This window comes from Henckelia pumila, chromosome 4 (genome assembly GCF_033568475.1).
Source record: "Henckelia pumila isolate YLH828 chromosome 4, ASM3356847v2, whole genome shotgun sequence".
NCBI classification, from domain to species: Eukaryota; Viridiplantae; Streptophyta; class Magnoliopsida; order Lamiales; family Gesneriaceae; genus Henckelia; species Henckelia pumila.
The window spans coordinates 146,764,263-146,787,019 of record NC_133123.1 but is presented as its reverse complement, the minus strand read 5'-3'; the positions used below and the strand labels follow the sequence as shown (position 1 = coordinate 146,787,019).

The 22,757-nt window shown below is 39.4% G+C and overlaps 1 long non-coding RNA gene across 1 annotated transcript; it reads left to right on the top strand.

Annotated features, from left to right (window-relative positions):
* Nucleotides 1-21,403: 21,403 nt before the first annotated feature.
* LOC140894446 (uncharacterized) lies at nt 21,404-22,387 on the top strand. Its single transcript, XR_012153829.1, has 3 exons — nt 21,404-21,532; nt 21,632-21,799; nt 22,334-22,387. It is a non-coding gene; the product is annotated as an uncharacterized lncRNA (long non-coding RNA).
* The last annotated feature ends 370 nt before the right edge of the window (nt 22,388-22,757 follow it).

The following is a 22,757-nucleotide window of genomic DNA, read 5'->3' as shown; positions in this document are numbered from 1 at the left end:
CATGCGTACTGGTAGGAAATGCGCAGATTTTGTGAGTCTATCTACGATCACCCAAATACCATCATGCCTCTGCTTTGATTCAGGGAGTCCCACTACAAAATCCATGGAAATGTGCTCCCATTTCCATTCCGAGATTTTTAATGGTTGGAGTAGCCCTCCAGGTCGCTGATGTTCTGCCTTAACCTGTTGACATACTTGACACTTAGAGACGAATTCTGCGACATCCTTCTTCATTCCATTCCACCAAAAATTCCCTTTTAAATCTCTATACATCTTTGTACTCCCCGGATGTACTGAAAACTTTGACTTGTGTGCTTCAGACATGACTTCATTCCGAAGATCATTGACGTCCGGTACCCATAAACGTCCTTTCATCCATAGGACTCCTTTATCATCCACATGAAAGTTTGGTAATTTTCCTTCCTTGATTTGTTCCTTGAAATTAGCCAACGATGAATCTAGCTCTTGACTCAATTTGACTGTTTCTCAAAGACATGGTTGAGCCGTTAATGAAGCTAGAATCTTCTTGCTCATGTCTTTTCGACTCAAGGCGTCAGCCACTTTATTGGCCTTACCTGGATGGTAGCTTATGGTTAGATCGTAATCTTTTAAGAGTTCGATCCATCTTCTTTGTCTCATATTCAGCTCCTTTTGCGTGAATAAATACTTGAGACTTTGGTGATCAGTGAAAATTTCACACTTGGCACCGTAGAGGTAATGTCTCCAAATTTTCAGTGCAAACACCACTGCTGCTAACTCGAGATCATGAGTGGGGTAGTTTTGCTCATAAGGTTTCAGCTGTTTAGATGCGTAGGTGATCACTCTCCCTTCTTGCATTAGCACGCATCCCAAACCTTCTTTTGATGCATCACTATAAATTGCAAAATCTTTTCCTCCCTCGGGTAGCACTAGTACTGGTGTAGATGCTAACCTTTCCTTCAGGACTCCGAAACTCTTTTCACAGTCCTTGTTCCAATCGAACTTTACGTTCTTTTGGGTGAGTTTCGTAAGAGGTATAGCTATTGAAGAAAATCCTTCAACAAATTTTCGATAATAGCCAGCCAACCCCAGGAAGCTTCGAATTTCGGTCACTGACTTGGGTCTGGGCCAGTCTGTTATTGCTTCAACTTTCTTGGGATCTACCGAGACTCCGGCTGCTGAGATAATGTGTCCCAAGAATGCCACGCTCCTTAACCAAAATTCACACTTCTTGAATTTGGCATAGAGTTTATTCTCCCTTAAGGTTTGTAGTGTAATACGGAGATGTTCTTTGTGATCCTCTTCGCTAGGTGAGTATACTAGGATATCATCAATAAAAACCACCACGAACCTATCAAGAAACTGCTTGAAAACTCGGTTCATGATGTCCATAAATGTTGCAGGGGCATTTGTCAAGCCGAACGGCATTACTAAAAATTTGTAGTGCCCATATCTTGTTTGGAAAGCCGTCTTTGGAATATCTTCTGTTTTGACCTTCAACTGGTGATAGCCCGACCGCAGATCTAGTTTGGAGAAAACAGTAGCTCATTTAAGTTGATCGAACAAGTCATCTATCATTGGAAGAGGATACTTGTTCTTGATTGTGATCTTGTTGAGCTCTCTGTAATCTATACACATTCTCATGCTTCCATCCTTTTTCTTGAAAAATAAGACTGGGGCTCCCCACGGGGATGCACTTGGTCTAATTTGCTTCTTGTCCAGTAGCTCTTGCAGTTGCTCTTTCAATTCCTTGAGTTCCGGTGGTGCCATTCGGTAAGGAGCTTTCAAAATCGGAGCAGCTCCAGGTTCTAGCTGAATCTCAAATTCAATCTCTCGGTCTGGAACCATTCCGGGTAGTTCCTCTGGAAAGACATCCGAAAACTCTCGTACAATCGGAAGATCTTCTAGTTTGAGCTCTGGCTCTTCTTTTACCTCGCTCACCATAGCTAGGTAAACTTCTTCGCGACCTTTTATCGCCTTCCATGCTTGGGAGGCCGACAAGAGGGGTTTTCGCGTCTTGGTCTTTCCTTGAAATGTAATTTCTTCGAGGTTTGGGGTTCGAAGTTTAACATTCTTATCCCGACAGTTAACCACTGCATGATTTCTAGACAACCAATCCATCCCAAGGATAACATCAAATTCTACCATGTTGAGTTCAATCAAATCAACATCAAAGATTTGTTCACAGACACACATCTTACAATTCCTATGTATCTTGAGTGTCTCAATTATATTGTTAGTAGGGGTTGCTACTCTCAGTGATTCAGTTAGTTTTTCAGAGACAAGCCTTATCTTCTTAGTAAATCTCTTAGATATAAACGAATGAGTGACACCACAATCAAATAAAACATATGCAGGCTTAGTATTGATTAAAATGGTACCTGCCACGACTTCATTCGCGTCATCAGCCTCTTCTTGTGTGATAGCAAACACACGGGCGTTGGGCTTTGTCTCTTTAGGTTGGGCCTGCGCAGTACTAGTATTTGGCCCGGTCCTTGGCTTCACTGGTTCAGGACAATCAGTCATTCGGTGCCCCAACTTCCCACAATTGAAACAGGCGCTAGTTTTTCGATGACATTCCCCTTCGTGACGAAAGTTGCAGGTAGGACACGATTTGATCGGTGGTCGACTTGGAGCAGAGTAAGTTCCCTTGGATGGTCCACCAGTTTGGTTCGGGCGCTTGGGTTTTGGCCCGATTGCAGAAGATTGACCAGACAGAGGTCGTTTGTTCTTGAAGTCGTCTTCCCGACGCTTGATATCCGATTCAGCTCGGATAGCTGCTCCCATCAAGTCTGCAAAGTTGGCAGGCTGAAAAACTGCTAACGCCGATTGGATTCGGCTATTCAAACCCTTTTTGAAACGGTGTAGCTTCAGATCATCATCTCCCATAATGGTAGGGGCATATGATCCGAGCTCATTGAACTTAGAGGTGTACTCCACAACTGACATATCTGAAGATTGCATGAGGTTTTCAAATTCGCTCAGCTTCTGTATACGAACCTCAGCTGGGAAGTACTGCTTCAAAAATGCAGTACTGAACTGTTGCCATGTGACTGGTCCCGCAGCCAACATAGCAGGTGAAACGGCTTCCCACCATTTCCTTGCTTTGTCCTCCAAAAAAGGAATTGTTACCTCCACTTTAAGTTCTTCAGGGACTTCAAGTAAACGCAATTGGTCCTCCATTTTCTTCATCCAATTTCTTCCCACCTCTGGGTCAGCATCTCCCTTAAACATTTCAGTTCAGTTCTTACGGAGCGATTCATAATGGAATTTGACTCCGTTCTGAGCAGGTGGGGGAGGTGGCGGATTGCCGTTGCCATTGGTATTTCCCATCCCTTGGAGGGTCGTTGCTACAATTGCTGCGATAGTCGCAAGATCTTCTCGGCTCAGATTGATTCCTGGAGGTGGATTCGCATTATCCCCACAATTGTTGTTGCGTGTTCTTGGGAGTTCTCCGGCCATTTCCTACAGTAAGGGAGTTTTAAGAGTTTGTCGAAACATGATACTTAAAAAGAAAGGAAATAGCAGAATAAAATGAATCAATAAATAATCCCATGAATAAAAGTTATTTTATTGATTCTCAAAATGTCATGAAGATAAATGAAGCAAAACAAACCAAGTCTCAAAATATTAAGGTATCATGCTGAATCAAACAAAAACAATGCTGAATAAAAGGACTAAGCTAGATGAAAGCCTAATCTATGATTTCTCCATCGCCCGAGGCTTCATCTTCTGCAGGAACATCTTCGGGGTTATGTCAAATATGCGATCTGTTTCACAAAATTAATTGAATCGTGATATTATCTCAAAAATTTGTGTGTTATAATTATCGTATATTAAAATTTCACGGCGTATGTTTGCGAGCGAAAATACCACAACACATTATAAGAGAAAAAGAAAACAAAGAAAATAATAGTTAACTGTGGTTTATAGTGAAGATATTGATAAAAACTTTAGTGACAACAATAAAATAAAATTAATAAGATATGAGATTTATTTAGATTATTTTTTATAATTATAAAATATGAAAATTCAAGCACACACTGTTGTATTAAATAAATATACAAATCAATAACTTGATAAGGTATAAAGAGGAACGATTTTTCCCTTTTTTAAAAAAAATCCAAATTATATGTATTAAAGTTAAAATGTGAAACGATTTTGAGCAACTACCGTGAGCACCAATGTGAGCACCCGCTGATGTGTCACTCACTTATTGGATTTGCATTATGCCACGTCAGCACATGCTCACATGACGTGTTCACATGGGTGCTCATGGTGGTTGCTCACCATATCATTCCTCAACATCACGGCGAAAACTCTGTGTGATATGTTGCTTCTTATTGAATTTTCCTGCTAATTTCTTATTCATTTCGACCCACGCTCATTTCTTAACCTTTTTTCGCGAAATTGTGAAATTTTGTGAAGAAAAAACTTTTAGAAAGTATTCCAAACGCTCTCAATTAAACACTACCTCTATGTTATATAGGGTTTAGTTCAATCTACCTTAAGGATATTACCTAATTAATAAGAGATCTACCAACTCATTATTTGCCACTAATTTGCTCTTTTATTTTATTTTTTTTAAAATTTTAATATATTTGTTGGCAGATGTGCGACGAATGTTATGACCCACGTATCTGCGAAGTTGGTGGAACGAGAACCTGTTTTAATTTTGTTCTCAGAATCGTGAAAGTAGCAGGAAATTACACATTTCACCTTATTTTTCAGTCATCTTTACGATTCCGACTACCGAGATTGAAATTTGTAGCATATAATATATCATTGGATTCGTATTTTTGAGACAATCATACCTTAAAAATTTCAAGTTAATCGAAATTGTTTTGGGCACAGGTGTGCACGGATTCCCTGCACCATAAGATGCGTGGGATCAAGTCTCAATAAATAGCACTACACACGGGCATATGTGACCTAAAATATTTCAATTTTAAACATCCAATCATTTTATAGTAAACATTCATAATATATACTAGCGACAGAGTGTGGCGTGTGTGATATAATATATGAATTTTTTATGAGTTTATCTTATTTATGAACTAATGAATTATTTAGTAGTTAAAAATTAATTATGGGAAAGATAATATAAATTTAATATGTTAATATAATCAAATTGATATTTGAGATATATACGTGTGAAATAAATCATAGAAACAAACATGATTCGGATTGGTTGAAGAAAATGTGGAAGAGGTTAGTGGACAAAAAAAAGTTGAGAAAATTATGGACAAAAAAGGGTAGAATTGGAAGATAATTTTTGGTGTGCATAACACACCAAAAAATAATTACTATAAGACACTCAACCTTTATAAAATAGTGCATACTAGTATAGATAGTATATATATATTGTTTTTTTCTTTAATAATTTTTTTGACACATTCTTTAATAATTGATACTAGCGTATTTGCACACACCCGTTGTGTGTGACGAAAAAGTTGATTCTTTTATTAAAATTAATTTCGAAAAACAAATCTAATAAATTTATGGGAACAAAAAAATGAATGTTGTTTGGGTTAAAATATTAGGCGAAAGGAGCAGTTAAAAGATAATGAATTATATTAGTTATTTCTCATTTTTTTTTCAAATAATTTGAAATTTCAATAGTAGAATGTCATACCAAGAGACCATGTTAATTTCTCTAAGACCTTCTTACTTAACTAGCGTATTTGTACACACCCCCGTTGTGTGTGACGAAAACGTTGATTTTTTATTAAAATTAATTTCACAAAAAATGTAATAAATTTATGGAAACAAAAAATTAATGTTTTTTGGATTAAAATATTAACCGTAACGAGTAGTTAGAAGATAATGGATTATATTAATTATTTCTCATTTTTTTCAAATAATTTAAAATTTCAAAATTAAGATGTCATACCAAGAGACCATGCTAGTTTCTCTAAGGTCTTTTTACTTAACTACTATATTTGCACACACCCGTTGTGTGTGACGAAAAAGTTGATTTTTTTTATTAAAATTAATTTTGAAAAAAATTTAATAAATTTATGGAAACAAAAAATGAATGATATTTTGGTTAAAATATTAACCATAAAGAATAGTTAAAAGACAATTGATTATATTAGTTATTTCCCTTTTTTTTTCAAATACTTTGAAATTTCAAAATTAAGGTTTCATACCAAGAGACGACGTTAGTTTTCCAAAAACTTTCTTATTTAATAAAGAAAATGCTACATGTACATAGAAAGTTACACATTGGGTTACACATTCCACATGAAATTACAAAATTATCCCTCCACTTTATTTGAAAAAATTATTTCCAAAATACATCAAGGATATTTATGTAATGTCAAGTGTAACGTGTAACCCAACGTGTATATGTAGCATCACTCATTTAATAAATAGGTATAGATACATGGACTAAAAAATTTCTGAGTTAATTTCTGAGTTAGTTTTGGACAATGGTAACCTCTCATTTCAAACTCCCATTTACTAATATTATTGAAAGAGCTATGGAGCACTGGATACACCAATAGAACCAACATTAGAGCCACAGTTGACGTCCACAGAGCCAACAGCTAAGCCATCTCCATGACCAGCATCAGAGCCACCATCGACATCAGCAAAACCGACAGTTGAAAGATCATCGTCATCGTCATCTTCGTCGGTTGAACTTTTGAAACCACACACCAAAGAAAACAAATCAAAAAGAAAATACTGCACAAAGATGAGGATATTGCCAAAAAGTGCACCCACATTTTTATTTTATTTAAAAGGGGTACCAAACGATACAACATATAATCTGACAAATTTTTAAAAAAAAACATTTTTTTCATGTGAAAAATAGTCGAAACATTTGTTGAACATCTATGCTCCCAAAAAATGTACATTCATATCATTCAAAAAATGGGACGCAAAATGATACACCATAAATCAGAGAAGTAGAAGACACCGGGCATCTAAGATGGTATTATCGAGATACATCAATGAAATAAAATAGGTGGCATAATCAACATTGGACCCAACCACATCACGTAATTTGCAAAAAAAAAAAAAAAACAACACAAAATCTTTGAAGATTACCATATATAAGCATTCCACGCCAATGGATAAAACATGTGTCTTTCCAACTAGAATATACAAACACTCGATGAAATGATGAACGGCAAAAGAATAAAGGAGGAACAAGTTAAGTATGATTCTTGGATGAAACGTAACATGAGTGCCAATAATTTCAGATGACATGGGATCATAAGATTCATCATGTTCAGGAGGGATCGTAACTCCGCCGTCATCCTAAAAATCAGGTGGGTGCACTTGTTTAAGATTGGTGTTCAAGACCCAATTGATGTTTAGTAAGTGAGATGAGACTTGTCACACATGAAAGTTTTGTACTTTCTATTATATGAATGCTGGAGGATTCGTTGAGTTGCGGGGTGATGCTAGAGTATATCGAATGCATCAATAATCTTAGGTTGCGTTTGGATTGAAGTATTTCAAATTCATGAATTTCGATTATAATTTTAGTGTTAATTAACCATGAAACATAGAGAAATCTCAAATTCATAGCTTAATTATTTACACATTACTTATTTGGATTAAAAAGGATTCTAAATCACCATTTTATTGGATGAACTTGAAATTCATCCTAACTATCATAAATTACCGTATAAACATAAAAGAAATGGATTTGATGTTTGTGGTGCTAATTCTCTAAACAACAAAAATGCATTTGAATTCATTGATTTGAAATACTTCTATCCAAGCGGAGCCTTAGAATAGCTTTTAAATCTGGGAACATAAATATAAAGGCATCATCAGAAGCTATAACTTTTTTATATCATTAATCAATATTCTTGTTGTTAATGGTGCGCATATGATGTTAGGAAGTTGATTGTTGTCGTATATTTTGAGGAAGATGGTGGGGAGTTACGATCCCTCCGGCCTGAACATACATGTCGACCGTGGTTCTCACGTTGATCCTGAAGATGTTGGTTCTATTAATGGTGTACCCGTTGCTCCATTGCTCTCTAATAGGTGTGACAAAACAAGGAGATCGATTTATTTTGTCACAAGACTTTGTTGTATCAACTTAAAATATCAATCACACATTTGGAATTTTCGATTTGTTACAGTGAAAGACAAATTTACCCCAACTTGATCATACACACTCGTGTGTGTGTATACAGCTTTGATCACGGTGCAGATAATCAAAATTATATATATATATATATATATATATATATATATATATATATATATATATTATGTATGTATAAACCAACCAAGATCGCGTGCACATATTTTTCTCATTAAAATATCAAATATTTTTATTAGTTATATCTATTTTATAAGATGTATCGAAACATTAATTTTTGAAGTCATAATATAAAGAGAAAATATTTTTTTGTCAATTAACTTGTTCATGTTTTGATTTTGGTCCATTAATTTTTCAAAATTTGGTTATATGATACACTAACTTTTAATTTTCAGCGATTTTAGTCCAACTGCACATATATCAGCTAGACCAATGCACATGTCAGCATATCCCCGGTTATGAAAGTTTTGGTTCTAGCATTCTCCTAAAAGACAAAAGAATGTTCTAGAGAGATTGAGAATAAAGTTTTTAGGTTCATGAGGAGGGACATAAAACATTGCGGACAAAACTTAACATTCTAGGTTCATACGAAATGTCCTATAATGTTGTGGAGATGATTGAGTCCGTTACCTTCTGGAGAAATCTAGCAAGATGTGGAGACTTGAAGGATGATCTAAACTATTTGACAACACTAGAATATTTTGTACAATTTATATGTGTATTGAATTCTAGAATGCTCTTTTATTTAGAATAATGTGGAAGATTCCAGTGCATAAGGGACATGTATTGTGAGGCCTCGGTTCTAATATTCTATTCTTAAGATAATATAAACAATTATCATGCACCATCTATAAGTTAAGGCAACAAGAAGAAATAAAAAAAATTTCTTTTTTTGAATGAACAGTACTGCGCTCGATCCTATAAAATTCTAGGATCGAGCGCACCAAAATTACAAACTCTCGGCCGAGAAAAATGCAGGGTATCGCGCTCGATCCGGCAAAAATCCAGGATCGAGCGCACCATTTTCTGAAACTCTCTGTCTCGAAAATCACAGGGGCCGCGCTCGATCCTGCAATAACCTAGGATCGAGCGCACCCCCTTGCCCAGAAAAATTCAGAACATGGAATGCCTTTCCTTCAAACTCAATCCAACAATAATTATAACAGAACAAAAGCAAGGCTAACCAATGTCATTCAAGCCATTCTATGCTTTAAAACATAAACATGCATTACAACTCAATTCTTCCAACTAGTACATAAAATTCTGGAGTTCAACAACTGTTCAAAGTAGAGGACATGCAACAACAACATAACGATGAAGTTCGATATCTAAAACATGTTCCAACAACACTAGGTAGACATGCTGACACGACTTCTAAACCGAGTCTCACTTCTACATCTTTTCCTCGGAGCTAACCATGTCTCTTCTGACTTGTTCCTGCCCCACCTGTTGCCAAGTACACATACAAAACAAAGCAACAGCCGGATAACCAGTGAGAATGATAATCCCAGTAAAAGCAACATAAAAAGTAATACAACAATAAACATGCTTTCAAGACATCAACGAAATCAATAACAATGTAATGAAATACATGTCTTTAAAATGGGATATCAAATCTGATAAACGAGGGATTACTGCTGTGCTTTTGGGATCCCGAGGATGAGATCATGTGATGACTCACCGACTCTTCCAATCGAGGTGGTGCCACATGTCTCACTCCTCTAGACTTTGAACAACCATAATGAGTATGCTAGCACTAGGCGATACGACTACGACCTAGGCCACTCAATCATAGTTCCTAAACGTCCAAACAAAAAGGGCGGTTCTGCCCGCTGAAATCAACGTAGGCTCAAGATGAATTCATAACAGAAACATAAAACATAAGCCACATAGTCAAAGCAAAATCAATCAACAAGACACAAGGTCCTCATGCTAAAAAAAGTGTAGATGCAATATGTGATTTGAAAGGGAAACTCGAGAACTAACTGTCCCGAGTATGCTATCCCGCTACGATGACTGCTTTTACCTTTCAATGTCGTAGATCCAACTCCGGACAAGCTACAACAAAAGATTGTATCAACAACTATACAACCTAAACAACAAACAACGGTTCAAGGAAATCTCTTTACCGTTCTTCGTCCAACTCTCGACGAACAATGCTGCTAACACAGGGCTCGACAAACTCCAATGAATCTGTATGAATACAAGAGTTGATCAACAACAATGATCACTCACAAGCCAAAGCTTCAATCAATACAAAAATGGTTCGAAATCTCCAAAACTCAAACCGGCGGCATAACGGCTATAAACTGAACAAACCGGAAACGCAGACAGCAGTTCAATACCGATATAACCTCATATCAATGCCCAAAACAACAATAACAAAGCAAACCCATCAATCTCAAAATCCACATTTTTGAAAATGGCTTTCAAAAATCATAACAATTCCGAACGTCGCTCTATTTCAAAACCGACAGATAATAAACGATCAGAACCCCGTCAAGAACAACATACTCGAATCTAAATCGATTCTAACAACATCCAAAAACTAGAATGTATCCGATCGTAGAAAAACTTACGATATAACGGAGCTCTCGCTGCAGTGATCGATAATCTGCCTTCAGAAATAAATTCCAACGGCCGGATCGAGTTCGGACTGAATTCAGAAAGCTTGGAGAAAAATGAATCGGCTTCAATGGAGGGAGGTGATGCAATGGAGGTGATGGAGAAGAGAATGGGTCCAAAAGCCTTATAAATATCTATAAAAAATGATAATTGAGTTTTAGTCCCTGAAATTTCTAAAATTTGCAAAAAGGACCCTGATCAAAATCAAGTCGGCTCGTGAACTCTGTAATCTCCGATTAACTCAAATAAACTCATTTAAGATAAAAACAGGGCGTTACAATTCTCCCCCACTAAGAAGAGATTTCGTTCTCGAAATCAACGAGAACCACAACTCATAAGAAAGAATAAAGAACTAACGACAGTAAGAAGAACTTACGTCATCCGAATAACTCCGAAAATCGCTGTCTCATGTCAGATTCTATCTCCCAAGTCGCTTCCTCGACTCCGTGACGGCTCCACTGCACTTTCACTAACGGAATCAACTTGGTTCTGAGTTGTTTCTCCTTCCGATCAAGGATCTGAATCGGTCGCTCAAAGTAGCTCAGAGTCTCGTCTAACTCGGCTTCGTCAGGCTGAAGGATATGAGAAGGATCTGGATGATACTTTCGCAGCATAGAGACGTGAAAAACGTCGTGAATACCAGATAAAGACGGAGGAAGTGCAATTCTGTAGGCAAGATCGCCTATCTTCTCGAGAATCTCGTACGGCCCGATGAATCTCGGAGATAACTTCCCTCTCTTACCAAATATGACAGTGCCTCTGAAAGGTGAAATATTCAGAAAGAATCGGTCTCCCTGATCAAAACTCAAAGGTCTACGCCTGACATTCGCATACTTCGCCTGCCTATCTTGAGCTGACTTCATTCTGGTCTGAATGATCTTAACCTGCTCTGCCATATCTCTAAGCATCTTCGGTCCCAAATCTGGTGACTCGGACAAGTCATCCCAAAACAACGGAGATCGGCATTTCTTACCATACAAAGCCTCAAAAGGCGCCATACTAATACTCGCTTGGAAGCTGTTGTTGTAAGAAAACTCAACAATAGGCAAAGAATCTTGTCAACTAGTGCCAAAGTCTAGCACTACCGCTCGCAACATATCCTCTAAAGTCTGGATAGTCCGCTCTGACTGTCCATCAGTCTGAGGATGATAAGCTGTACTCAGATGCAATCAAGTACCAAGTGCCTCCTGAAGACTGTGCCAGAAGTGCGAAGTGAATCTAGGATCTCTGCCTGAAACGATCGACTTCGGCACCCCATGCAATCTCACAACATAGCTAACATACAACTCAGTCATCTGATCGTGATGATACATCATCCTGTACGGAATAAAACATGCAGACTTCGTCAATCGGTCGATCACTACCCAAATAGCATCGCATCCCCGAACAGATCGCGGTAGCTTCGTGACGAAATCCATAGAAATATGATCTCATTTCCATTCAGGAACAGATAGACTGTGCAATAGACCACTCGGTCGCTTCCGTTCTACTTTCACTTGCTGACAGTTCAAACACCGAGATAAAAACCTCGCAACATCGCTCTTCATTCTCTTCCACCAGAACTGGTTCTTCAGGTCGTTGTACATCTTACGACCTCCAGGATGAATACTAAACCGACTGCAATGAGCCTCTCGGAGAATACGCTGTCTCAACTCCGAAATATCAGGCACAACAATACGGTTATTCACAAACAAAACTTCATCTCTAACCTGGAATTCAGACTGATGCCCAGATCTGACTTTCTCTACTGAAACCTGAATGCTCGGCTTGGACTTCTGTGCTTCTCTGATCGCAACAAACAACTCCGGCTCGGCTTGAATAGCAAACACTCTGATAGTCTCCCTATCTGTTTCAAACTCTAAACCAGAAGTGCAACAATAATCGATCAACTGAGAAACACCGATAGTAGAAAGAGATAAAGAACAAAGCTTTCGGCTCAAGGCATCTGCAACTGCATTCGACTTTTCCGGATAATACTTGATTTCACAGTCGAAATCCTTCAACAGATCTAACCATCTTCTCTGTCTCATATTCAGCTCTGCCTGTGAAAACAAGTACTTAAGGCTCTTATGGTCAGAAAAGATCTCGAAAGACTCACCATACAGATAGTGAAGCCAGATCTTCAGAGCAAAGACGATCGCAGCTAGTTCAAGATCATGAACCGGATAACGAGTCTCGTGCGGTTTCAGCTGCCTCGATGCATACGCCACCACATGCTTATGCTGCATAAGAACACAACCCAAGCCTCGGTTAGAAGCATCACAATAGACTGTGAAACCTCCAGTACCCTTCGGAATAGAAAGAATCGGAGCACTGGTCAGTCTCCTCTTTAGATCAACAAAGCTAGCCTCACAATCTGAAGTCCAGACAAAAGGCGCATTCTTCTGAGTCATCTGGGTAATAGGCTTGGCAATAGACAAGAAACCCTCGATGAATCTGCGATAATAACCAGCTAAACCCATGAAGCTTCGGATCTCAGGTACTGATGTCGGTCTAGGCCAATTCATAACCGCTTCGATCTTGCTGGGATCGATAGAAATCCCATCTCCTGAAATAATGTGACCGAGAAAGACAACTCGATCCAACCAGAATTCACACTTAGACAACTTGGCAAACAACTGTTCATCTCGCAAAATCTGCAATACGGTCCTCAAGTGCTCTGCATGGTCAGTGCGGTTCTTCGAGTAGATAAGAATATCATTGATAAAGATAATGACGATTTCATCTAAATAACACTGAAAGATACGGTTCATCAAACCCATAAAAACCGCTGGAGCGTTAGTCAAACCGAACGGCATGACTATAAACTCAAAATGACCATACCTCGTTCTGAATGCGGTCTTAGGAACATCTTCTTCTCGCACTCTCAACTGGTGATAACCTGACCTCATATCAATCTTCAAATAGACAGAAGAACCCTGCAGCTGGTCAAAAATGTTGTCAATTCTGGGTAAAGGATACCTGTTCTTAACTGTAGCCTGATTCAGTTGATGGTAGTCAATACAGAGCCGCATAGAACCATCCTTCTTCCGAACAAATAGAACAGGAGCACCCCAAGGCGATACACTAGGTCTGATGTATCCCTTGGCAATCAGATCCTCAAGCTGCTCCTTCAACTCTCTCAGTTCAATAAGTGTCATACAATAAGGAGCTTTTGAAATAGGTTGAGTTCCTGGCACTAAGTCAATACTGAATTCGACTTCTCGAATAGGTGGCAAACCAGGAACATCTTCCGGAACCACATCAGCAAAATCTCTAACTACTGGTAAATCTACCAAAGCTGGGCTAGATTTCAGTACATCAATTGCATAAACCAAAAATCCTTCTGCACCTCTCTGTAACAAACGAGTCATAGATAACACTGAAATCAAAGGAATTCTAGATCGAGAACCCTTACCAAAGAATTTCCACTCGTCTGCCATTTCAGGTCTGAACCTGACAACTTTCAGAAAACAATCGACTGTTGCCCTGTACTTGGTTAGAGCATCGATACCGACAATACAATCAAAATATGACAGACCAAGTACAATACAGTCGAACTCTAAAATATTACACTCGAAACACAGTTCACAGTTCCTGACTAATCTGACAGAAACAATTCCTCCATCCAAAGGTGAAGTAACAGCTACTACAGTAGGCAACAACTCAGTAGGCAAAGCATGCAATAACACAAATTTCTCAGAGATAAAGGAATGAGAAGCACCTGTATCTATCAAGACATGCGCAGAATAACCGAAAATCGAACAGTTACCTGCTATAACATCGTCAGGTGCTGCCTGAGCCTGATCCTCTGTCAGAGCAAAGACTCGTGCCTGCGGTCTCGGAGGCTGGTTCGCACTAGAGTTACCTCCCTGTCTGTTCTGATGCTGAGGCTGGAAAGAGTGAACTGCAGAAGACTGCCTCTCAGCTGAGCTGCAGGTCGAGATGAACTCCCACTCTGAGCTCGATCTCTGTTACGTTGAGGGCACACCTTAGAGAAGTGTCTCGGTTGCTGACAGGTGTTACAATTACCAAAGACTCCCACACACTGATCCGGTGAATGTCTTCCCCCACACTTGCTGCAGTACAAGGATGATGATCCAGAACTCTGTCCTGAACCGAATTGCTTCGAACCACTGGAACTAGAAGAACTGTTCCCCTGCCTCTTGAACTGTTTCCCCCTTGCTTTGTACTGATCCCTTCTGTTTCCCCCACTGTTTGCACTTTAAAACCTCTGTTGCTGGTTCTGATGCTGAGGTGGCTGATTCTGATATTGAGATGGTTGGTTCTGATACTGCCTCTGCTGCTGAGGTGCCACCTGATTACCTCTTTGCCTCCACAAGCCTGCTTCTGCTCCCTTTGCGTGATTCATGGCATCCGCAAAGTTGTTAGGACTGTTGGTGTTTACCAACGTGAAGACGTCGGGGTTCAAACCATTGATGAACTGATCTGCCTTAGCTTCTTCATCTCCGGCAATTAGCGGTGCAAAACGCAACAGACTATCAAACTTAGCTATGTACTCTTCAATGTTCAGATTCCCTTGCCTCAGATTGGCAAACTCTGCTCCCTTATCTTTGCGATACGAGATAGGGAAAAACCGCTTATAAAATTCAGATTTAAAAAGAGTCCAAGTAACTTCCGTACCTCTACTCTCCATTGCTTTCTTCGTCATGATCCACCAGCTCTTAGCAACCCCACAAAGCTGATGAATGACTAACCTGATTCGGCGGTCATCGGTGTAGTCAGTGGAATCAAACAACTGATCGATATCATCCAACCAACTCTCGCAGTCAATTGGATTTTCTGTACTCATCAGCAACGGCGGATTAAACGACTGAAACCTCTTCAGCAAAGTTTCCATAGGCGTTGCTGTAGCATCCATCTCAACCGTTTCAGTACTACCTTGGTCGGTTGCGGGAATAACTGGCGGTGTGTTTCTGTTTATCACTCGACGAGGACACATCTGAATAACAAAGGTTAGGACACGAGATATCTCAATCGCTACAACCGGTGCCCTTTACAACCGCTTAGAAAACCGGATACCAGTCGGTAACATAAGCAGTTATATCTCAAGTAGATCATGCTTTATAAAAGTAAATCACATAACCATGTAATTCAAATAATTCTACAATAAAGCATGCTTGCATGGAATTAATTATACCGCTAAAATAATTCAAATACATGCGAGGAGCCAATACACGCAGACTCGATCTACCCCGCTCACTCTAGTTCAACCAAGAATCTTATCTCTCTGATACCACTTAATGTGAGGCCTCGGTTCTAATCTTCTATTCTTAAGATAATATAAACAATTATCATGCACTATCTATAAGTTAAGGCAACAAGAAGAAATAAAAAAAATTTCTTTTTTTGAATGAACAGTACTGCGCTCGATCCTATAAAAGTCTAGGATCGAGCGAACCAAAATTACAAACTCTCTGCAGAGAAAAATACAGGGTGCCGCGCTCGATCCAGCAAAAAGCCAGGATCGAGCGCACCATTTTCTGAAACTCTCTGTCTCAGAAATCACAGGGGCCGCGCTCGATCCTGCAATAACCTAGGATCGAGCGCACCCCCTTGCCCAGAAAAATTCAGAACATGGAATGCCTTTTCTTCAAACTCAATCCAACAATAATTATAACAGAACAAAAGCAAGGTTAACCAATGTCATTCAAGCCATTCTATGCTTCAAAACATAAACATGCATTACAACTCAATTCTTCCAACTAGTACATAAAATTCTGGAGTTCAACAACTGTTCAAAGTAGAGGACATGCAACAACAACATAACGATGAAGTTCGATATCTAAAACATGTTCCAACAACACTAGGTAGACATGCTGACACGACTTCTAAACCGAGTCTCACTTCTACATCTTTCCTTCGGAGCTAACCATGTCTCTTCTGACTTGTTCCTGCCCCACCTGTTGCCAAGTACACATACAAAATAAAGCAACAGCCGGATAACCGGTGAGAATGATAATCCCAGTAAAAGCAACATAAAAAGTAATACAACAATAAACATGCTTTCAAGACATCAACAAAATCAATAACAACGTAATGAAATGCATGTCTTTAAAACGGGATATCAAATCTGATAAACGAGGGATTACTACTGTGCTTTTGGGATTCCGAGGATGAGATCATGTGACGACTCACCGACTCTCCCAATCGAGGTGGTGCCACATGTCTCACTCCTCTAGACTTTGAGCAACCATAATGAGTATGCTAGCACTAGGCGATACGACTACGACCTAGGCCACACAATCATAGTTCCTAAACGTCCAAACAAAAAGGACGGTTCTGCCCGCTGAAATCAACGTAGGCTCAAGATGAATGCATAACAGAAACATAAAACATAAGCCACATAGTCAAAGCAAAATCAATCAACAAGACACAAGTTCCTCATGCTAGAACAAGTGTAGATGCAATATGTGATTTGAAAGGGAAACTCGAGAACCAACTGTCCCGAGTATGCTATCCCGCTACGATGACTGCTTTTACCTTTCAATGCCGTAGATCCAACTCCGGACAAGCTACAACAAAAGATTGTATCAACAACTATACAACCTAAACAACAAACAACGGTTCAAGTAAATCTCTTTACCGTTCTTCGTCCAACTCTCGATGAACAATGTTGCTAACACAGGGCTCGACAAACTCCAACGAATCTGTACGAATACAAGAGTTGATCAACAACAATGATCACTCACAAGCCAAAGCTTCAATCAATACAAAAATGGTTCGAAATCTCCAAAACTCAAACCGACGGCATAACGGCTATAAACTGAACAAACCGGAAACGCAGACAGCAGTTCAATACCGATATAACCTCATATCAATGCCCAAAACAACAATAACAAAGCAAACCCATCAATCTCAAAATCCACATTTTTGAAAATGGCTTCCAAAAATCATAACAATTCCGAACGTCGCTCTATTTCAAAACCGACAGATAATAAACGATCAGAACTCCGCCAAGAACAACATACTCGAATCTAAATCGATTATAACAACATCCAAAAACTAGAATGTATCTGATCGTAGAAAAACTTACGATATAACGGAGCTCTCGCTGCAGTGATCGATAATCTGCCTTCAGAAATAAATTCCAACGGCCGGATCGAGTCGGACTGAATTCAGAAAGCTTGGAGCAAAATGAATCGGCTTCAATGGAGGGAGGCGATGCAATGGAGGTGATGGAGAAGAGAATGGGTCCAAAAGCCTTATAAATATCTATAAAAACCGATAATTGCGTTTTAGTCCCTGAAATTTCCAAAATTTGCAAAAAGGACCCTGATCAAAATCAAGTCGGCTCGTGAACTCTGTAATCTCCGATTAACTCAAATAAACTCATTTAAGATAAAAACAGGGTCCTTTTCTGTATGAAAAATGGCAAGCTATAGCATACTCCCTATTTACTATAAGGAGTCAAAGCTATACCTGCGTCCGTCGTCAGCCCGCTGATGACGATTGCCCCAGAACTTGGGCACCACTCCGCAGCAACCCTGGAGTGCCTCGCCAACCTCCGGACCAAGCCTAGGAAGGATGGAATCACTCCTAAACTCCTAAAACTAGGCTGCCGAGAGAGAAAGATAGGAATTGGTGTGAAATTGTGGCCCTCGGAACCCATATTTATAGGCCACGATCGGAAGCTCCGATTGTAGGATCAGAAGCTCCGATCTCCACCTGCAGCTACGTGTTCAATCCTCGAAGACACTTGGCACTTGACAGGGATCGGAAGCTCCGAACAGGGATCGGAAGCTCTGAACTGGTTCGGAAGCTCCGATCGAACCGCTTCTTCCGAACCGTTTCCGGGTGCTTCCGAACTGGTTTTGGACCCTCGGGACCTACCCTACCATTTTCGGACGTTCCGGATCTGATTTTCAACTTATTTTAACCAAATAAGGACTCCTTAAACATGTTTTGATACTTTTAAAATTATATGTCATTTTCTAACATGTTTAAAATCACCTAATCTTGTAAAATGGAACTGGGCTACTACATTCTCCCCCTACTTAAGATATTTCGTCCTCGAACAATCTTAAGTACTGAATGCAGTAAAATACTGAATAAACATCTTATGTACCAATATGGACTTGAATAAGAACAACAAATTCTTTATTCTCTCATTATCAATCATCACTGTGTCCTGATGAAAAATTGTAATCACTTGACAACTCAAAATCATATCTCTAATCTCATGGGAAAACCATCCAAATAAGTCTTACAATCACTTAATAAGAAACCCAAATCACCATGTTGATCATGCCCCCGATCACTATCTAAAACTCTACTAAGGCCAGACTATACTGATCGAATCTCCTGGTTCTCCCCCAGTACCACCTGCGAAAACTTTCCATCCAGAATGTACTCTTGTCAAAGAATCCTTTCCAAGACCATTCTGTCAACGGAAACTAAAATCTGTATCTCTGATAAAGTCAGACGATAACTTTCAATTATTTTGGCACTAATCCAGTACCAATATAAAATTCATAAGAATATTCCTTTTGGTAATTATACCCCTTGCTATAACTGTGCAAAATATCAAGACTCAGGTAGCCTCCCCCAATAGCCTATCTGGAATAAACCTCCCAGAAAACACCGGCGTAGGTCGAGCTTCCTATCCCGTCTTTGAACAATCCAGCACAGTCCTCAGCACCTGGTATAATGCATCACTAAAAGTATGATGAAAATCCATCATCAATAAACAATTACTCAAACACTGAGTATCTGAGGAAACAAGTCAACTCTGGCACTATGTCAAATCACTGACTTTTTGAATCAAAGGAAAAATCCTAGAACTGATCATCTGAAAACTAGCACAACTCTAATCCTTGGTTATGCAAATATCAACTAATTCAACACAGTTGAATATTGATCAGAAAATACTTGGAATTTAAATTTAGAAAATTCCCAAATCATAAATCCACATGATTGTCAGAATACCACTTATTAACATTCTGTTATCACAAAACAGAATTATCAAATGGAATACTCAAATACATCATCCGTCAAAATCATTCTGAGTGTCATCATTCTTTTCTGACTGCGTCTGAGATCCCTGCAAAGCATAAATCTGACCCTGCATCCGAGACTGTTGACCATCTCCATGATGCCTACTCTGGGTCCTCTGCTGTACTGATGCCTCAGACTGTCTACTCACCTGAGATCCCATCCTAGATACTTGTCCACTCTGTCCGCTACGCTTGGGACAATCTCTCTTGAAGTGATCAACACTTCCACAGATGAAACAAGCTCCAGCAGCGGCTCTACAATTCTCAGTGGGATGATCTCTCCCACAATGATCACAATGCAACTTTTTCTTGCCCGACTGACGAGTCTCACCAGATCCTGTAGATGAAAAAGATCCGGATTTCTTAAACGACTGAGTACGGGGACCCAAAGAACTCGTGGGTCTTGACAAGATGAATGACCTGTTGCGTCGAATGTTGTCCTCTTCCTGGTGACATCGACTCACTAAACCCTCGTAAGTCATGTCATCTCCCACAGCAACTCGGTCATGAATCTCCGGATTAAGGCCTTGGAGGAACAGATTATACTTCGCCTCTGAACTATCGGAAATCTGGGGACAATAAGGCAACAACTCAAAGAACTTCAACTGGTACTCCTCAATCGACATTGATCCTTGCCGTAAACCCAGCAGTTTACTTGTCTTCGTCTGTCGGAGAGCAGGAGAAAAATACAGCTTATGAAAAGCCGTGCGAAAATCATCCCAGGTAGCAACTCCTCGGGCTGCAATAAAAGGCGCAGAAGTAGAATCCCACCACTTCCGAGCTCGTCCTTCGACCAGGAAATCAAGAGTCTCCATCCGCTTCTCCTCAGTGCATCGAAACTCCCGGAAACAAACTTCCATACGTCGTAGCCAGTTCCCCGCATCCTCTGGTGACTCTCCTCCGACTAAAGGCTTCGGATCCATCTGCATAAACTTATGCATGCTGAAACGCCTGCGATCATCATGGCGATGGTGATGACGGCCCCGACGATGCTCTCGATCGTCCTGATCACCCCAGCGTCCACCTATGTTGCCTTGACTACTCTCGTCACCATGACCCGCCATCTACATGATGATTAAAGGTTAAACCCAATTCCAACAATCTAGTTCCCAAGATTACTATGCATGCTCTGATACCATAAATGTAGTGACCCGCGCCGTGATCACCTACTAATCAGAACTTAAGCATGCATTTAACTTAATTAAACATAATCAGAGAAATAACAGCGAAAAATCTTAAAGATAAACAATTCCAAGATAAATAAATCTTGATACAACCAAATCGAATATATACCGAATAAAATCTTAATCTAGAAATCCTCTGATGACCCTTGCTACCAAGCCCTGGTCACCGATCAACTACTGATCTCGCTCCTGGTCCACCTGCAAAACCTGCCCCGTCGAATGGGGTGTCCGAGATAAAAGCAGGGACGTGAGCGCTAACGCCCAGTACGTAAAGTATTGAATATACAGGTCTATATGATGTATGCAACATGAACTATGAATGATCTGGGTAACTGGGATCATATCTGGAAAATCATGCTCAGTTCATAGGCGCCTCCAGTGTGCGCACGCTGCTCCGAAGATCCAGTGGGTGCCACACATACTGAACCCGATCTTGGACTATCACCGTCCTGGGTAAAACCTTAAATGAAAAGTGGGCAGATAGTGTTGGGCACCATAAAAGAACTCTATATATATATATATATATATATATATATATTTGTTGGCAGATGTGCGACGGCTATTATGACCCACGTCACTCCGGTGTTGGTGTAACGAGAACCTGTTTTAATGTGAAGGGGTGGGAGTCGATCGATGTTATGGCGAACCAATGCTTGAAACTCTACAATCAGAAAAATGTTGGGACATTTTTCTATATCTAATCTAATTTTATCCACAGTCCTGATTATTTAATACACTACACAATTTTTCTTTGCATTTTTTTCTTCTGGTCACAGAGCAAGAATTTCATTCTTGAGGAGGTTGTCAAGCTCAACCGTTTTCCATCATATTATTACTGCATGACATTCAGGGCCCGGGAGACCGAAAGTGACGAGTGCTGTTATTTTCGAGGTGTTTTCTATAGTTCGTGTGCGACTGAGGATGTCTTGCTTTGTCAGATCAAGGTGCCATCCTAGCCGTTTTGTCCTAGCTGGTCGATTTTTAATATGAATGTTTTACTTGAGTTCATCTTCTGATTGCTAATGGTTATGTGTTTTGTTGATAGTGATGCCTAACAAAATATCTTGGTTTACAATCTTATAAAAATCCATCCTACAATAGGCACAGATGCTGGGGACAATTGAAATTAATGTTAAATAATATTCTCAATCTCTTTTCACTTTTCAAACTAATGGTTGTTTGCTTGTTTTAATTGAATGATAGTTATGCCCATTTTGTCTCTAAATTATCGATTATCATAAGATAATGAGAACATAGAAAGGGATTCTTATGGTAAATTCCTTTTAGATGAATGCTCGAGGATTCATTGAGTTGATCGTTGATGTCAGAGTATATCGTATGCAGCCTTAATCTTAGAATAGCTTTAAAATCTTGGATCATAAATATAATGGCATCATCAAAAGCTGAGCTTTTTATATCATTAGATTCTTTTTGTTGGCATGTGATGTTAGGAAGTTGATTGTCGTTTTATATTTTAGGATGATGGTGGAGTTACGATCCCTCCTGAACATGTCTGCATATGATTTCAAATGGTATGGTTCATCCAAAATCATTCTTTAGCTGGTTCCTCTTCATTCCTTTTTCATCATTTCTTGAGAGTTAGTATATTCTAGTTTGAGATTGTCTTATTAATAATTTTTTTTGGGTGGTGGGGTTTCAAAAGTCCAACCGACTTCGAAGAATATTTTTCAACTATTGGTTCTGTGGATGTCGACCGTGGTTCTTATGCTGGTCTTGGAGATGGCTTAGTTTTTGGCTCTGTGGACGTTAATCCTGGCTCTGATGTGGGTTCTACTGGTGTAGCTAGTGTTCCATAGTTCTCTAATATTTGTATATGGGAGTTTGAAATGAGAAAGTTACTATTGTTGTCCCAAATAATGATGGGATCGATGTTGAAAATTG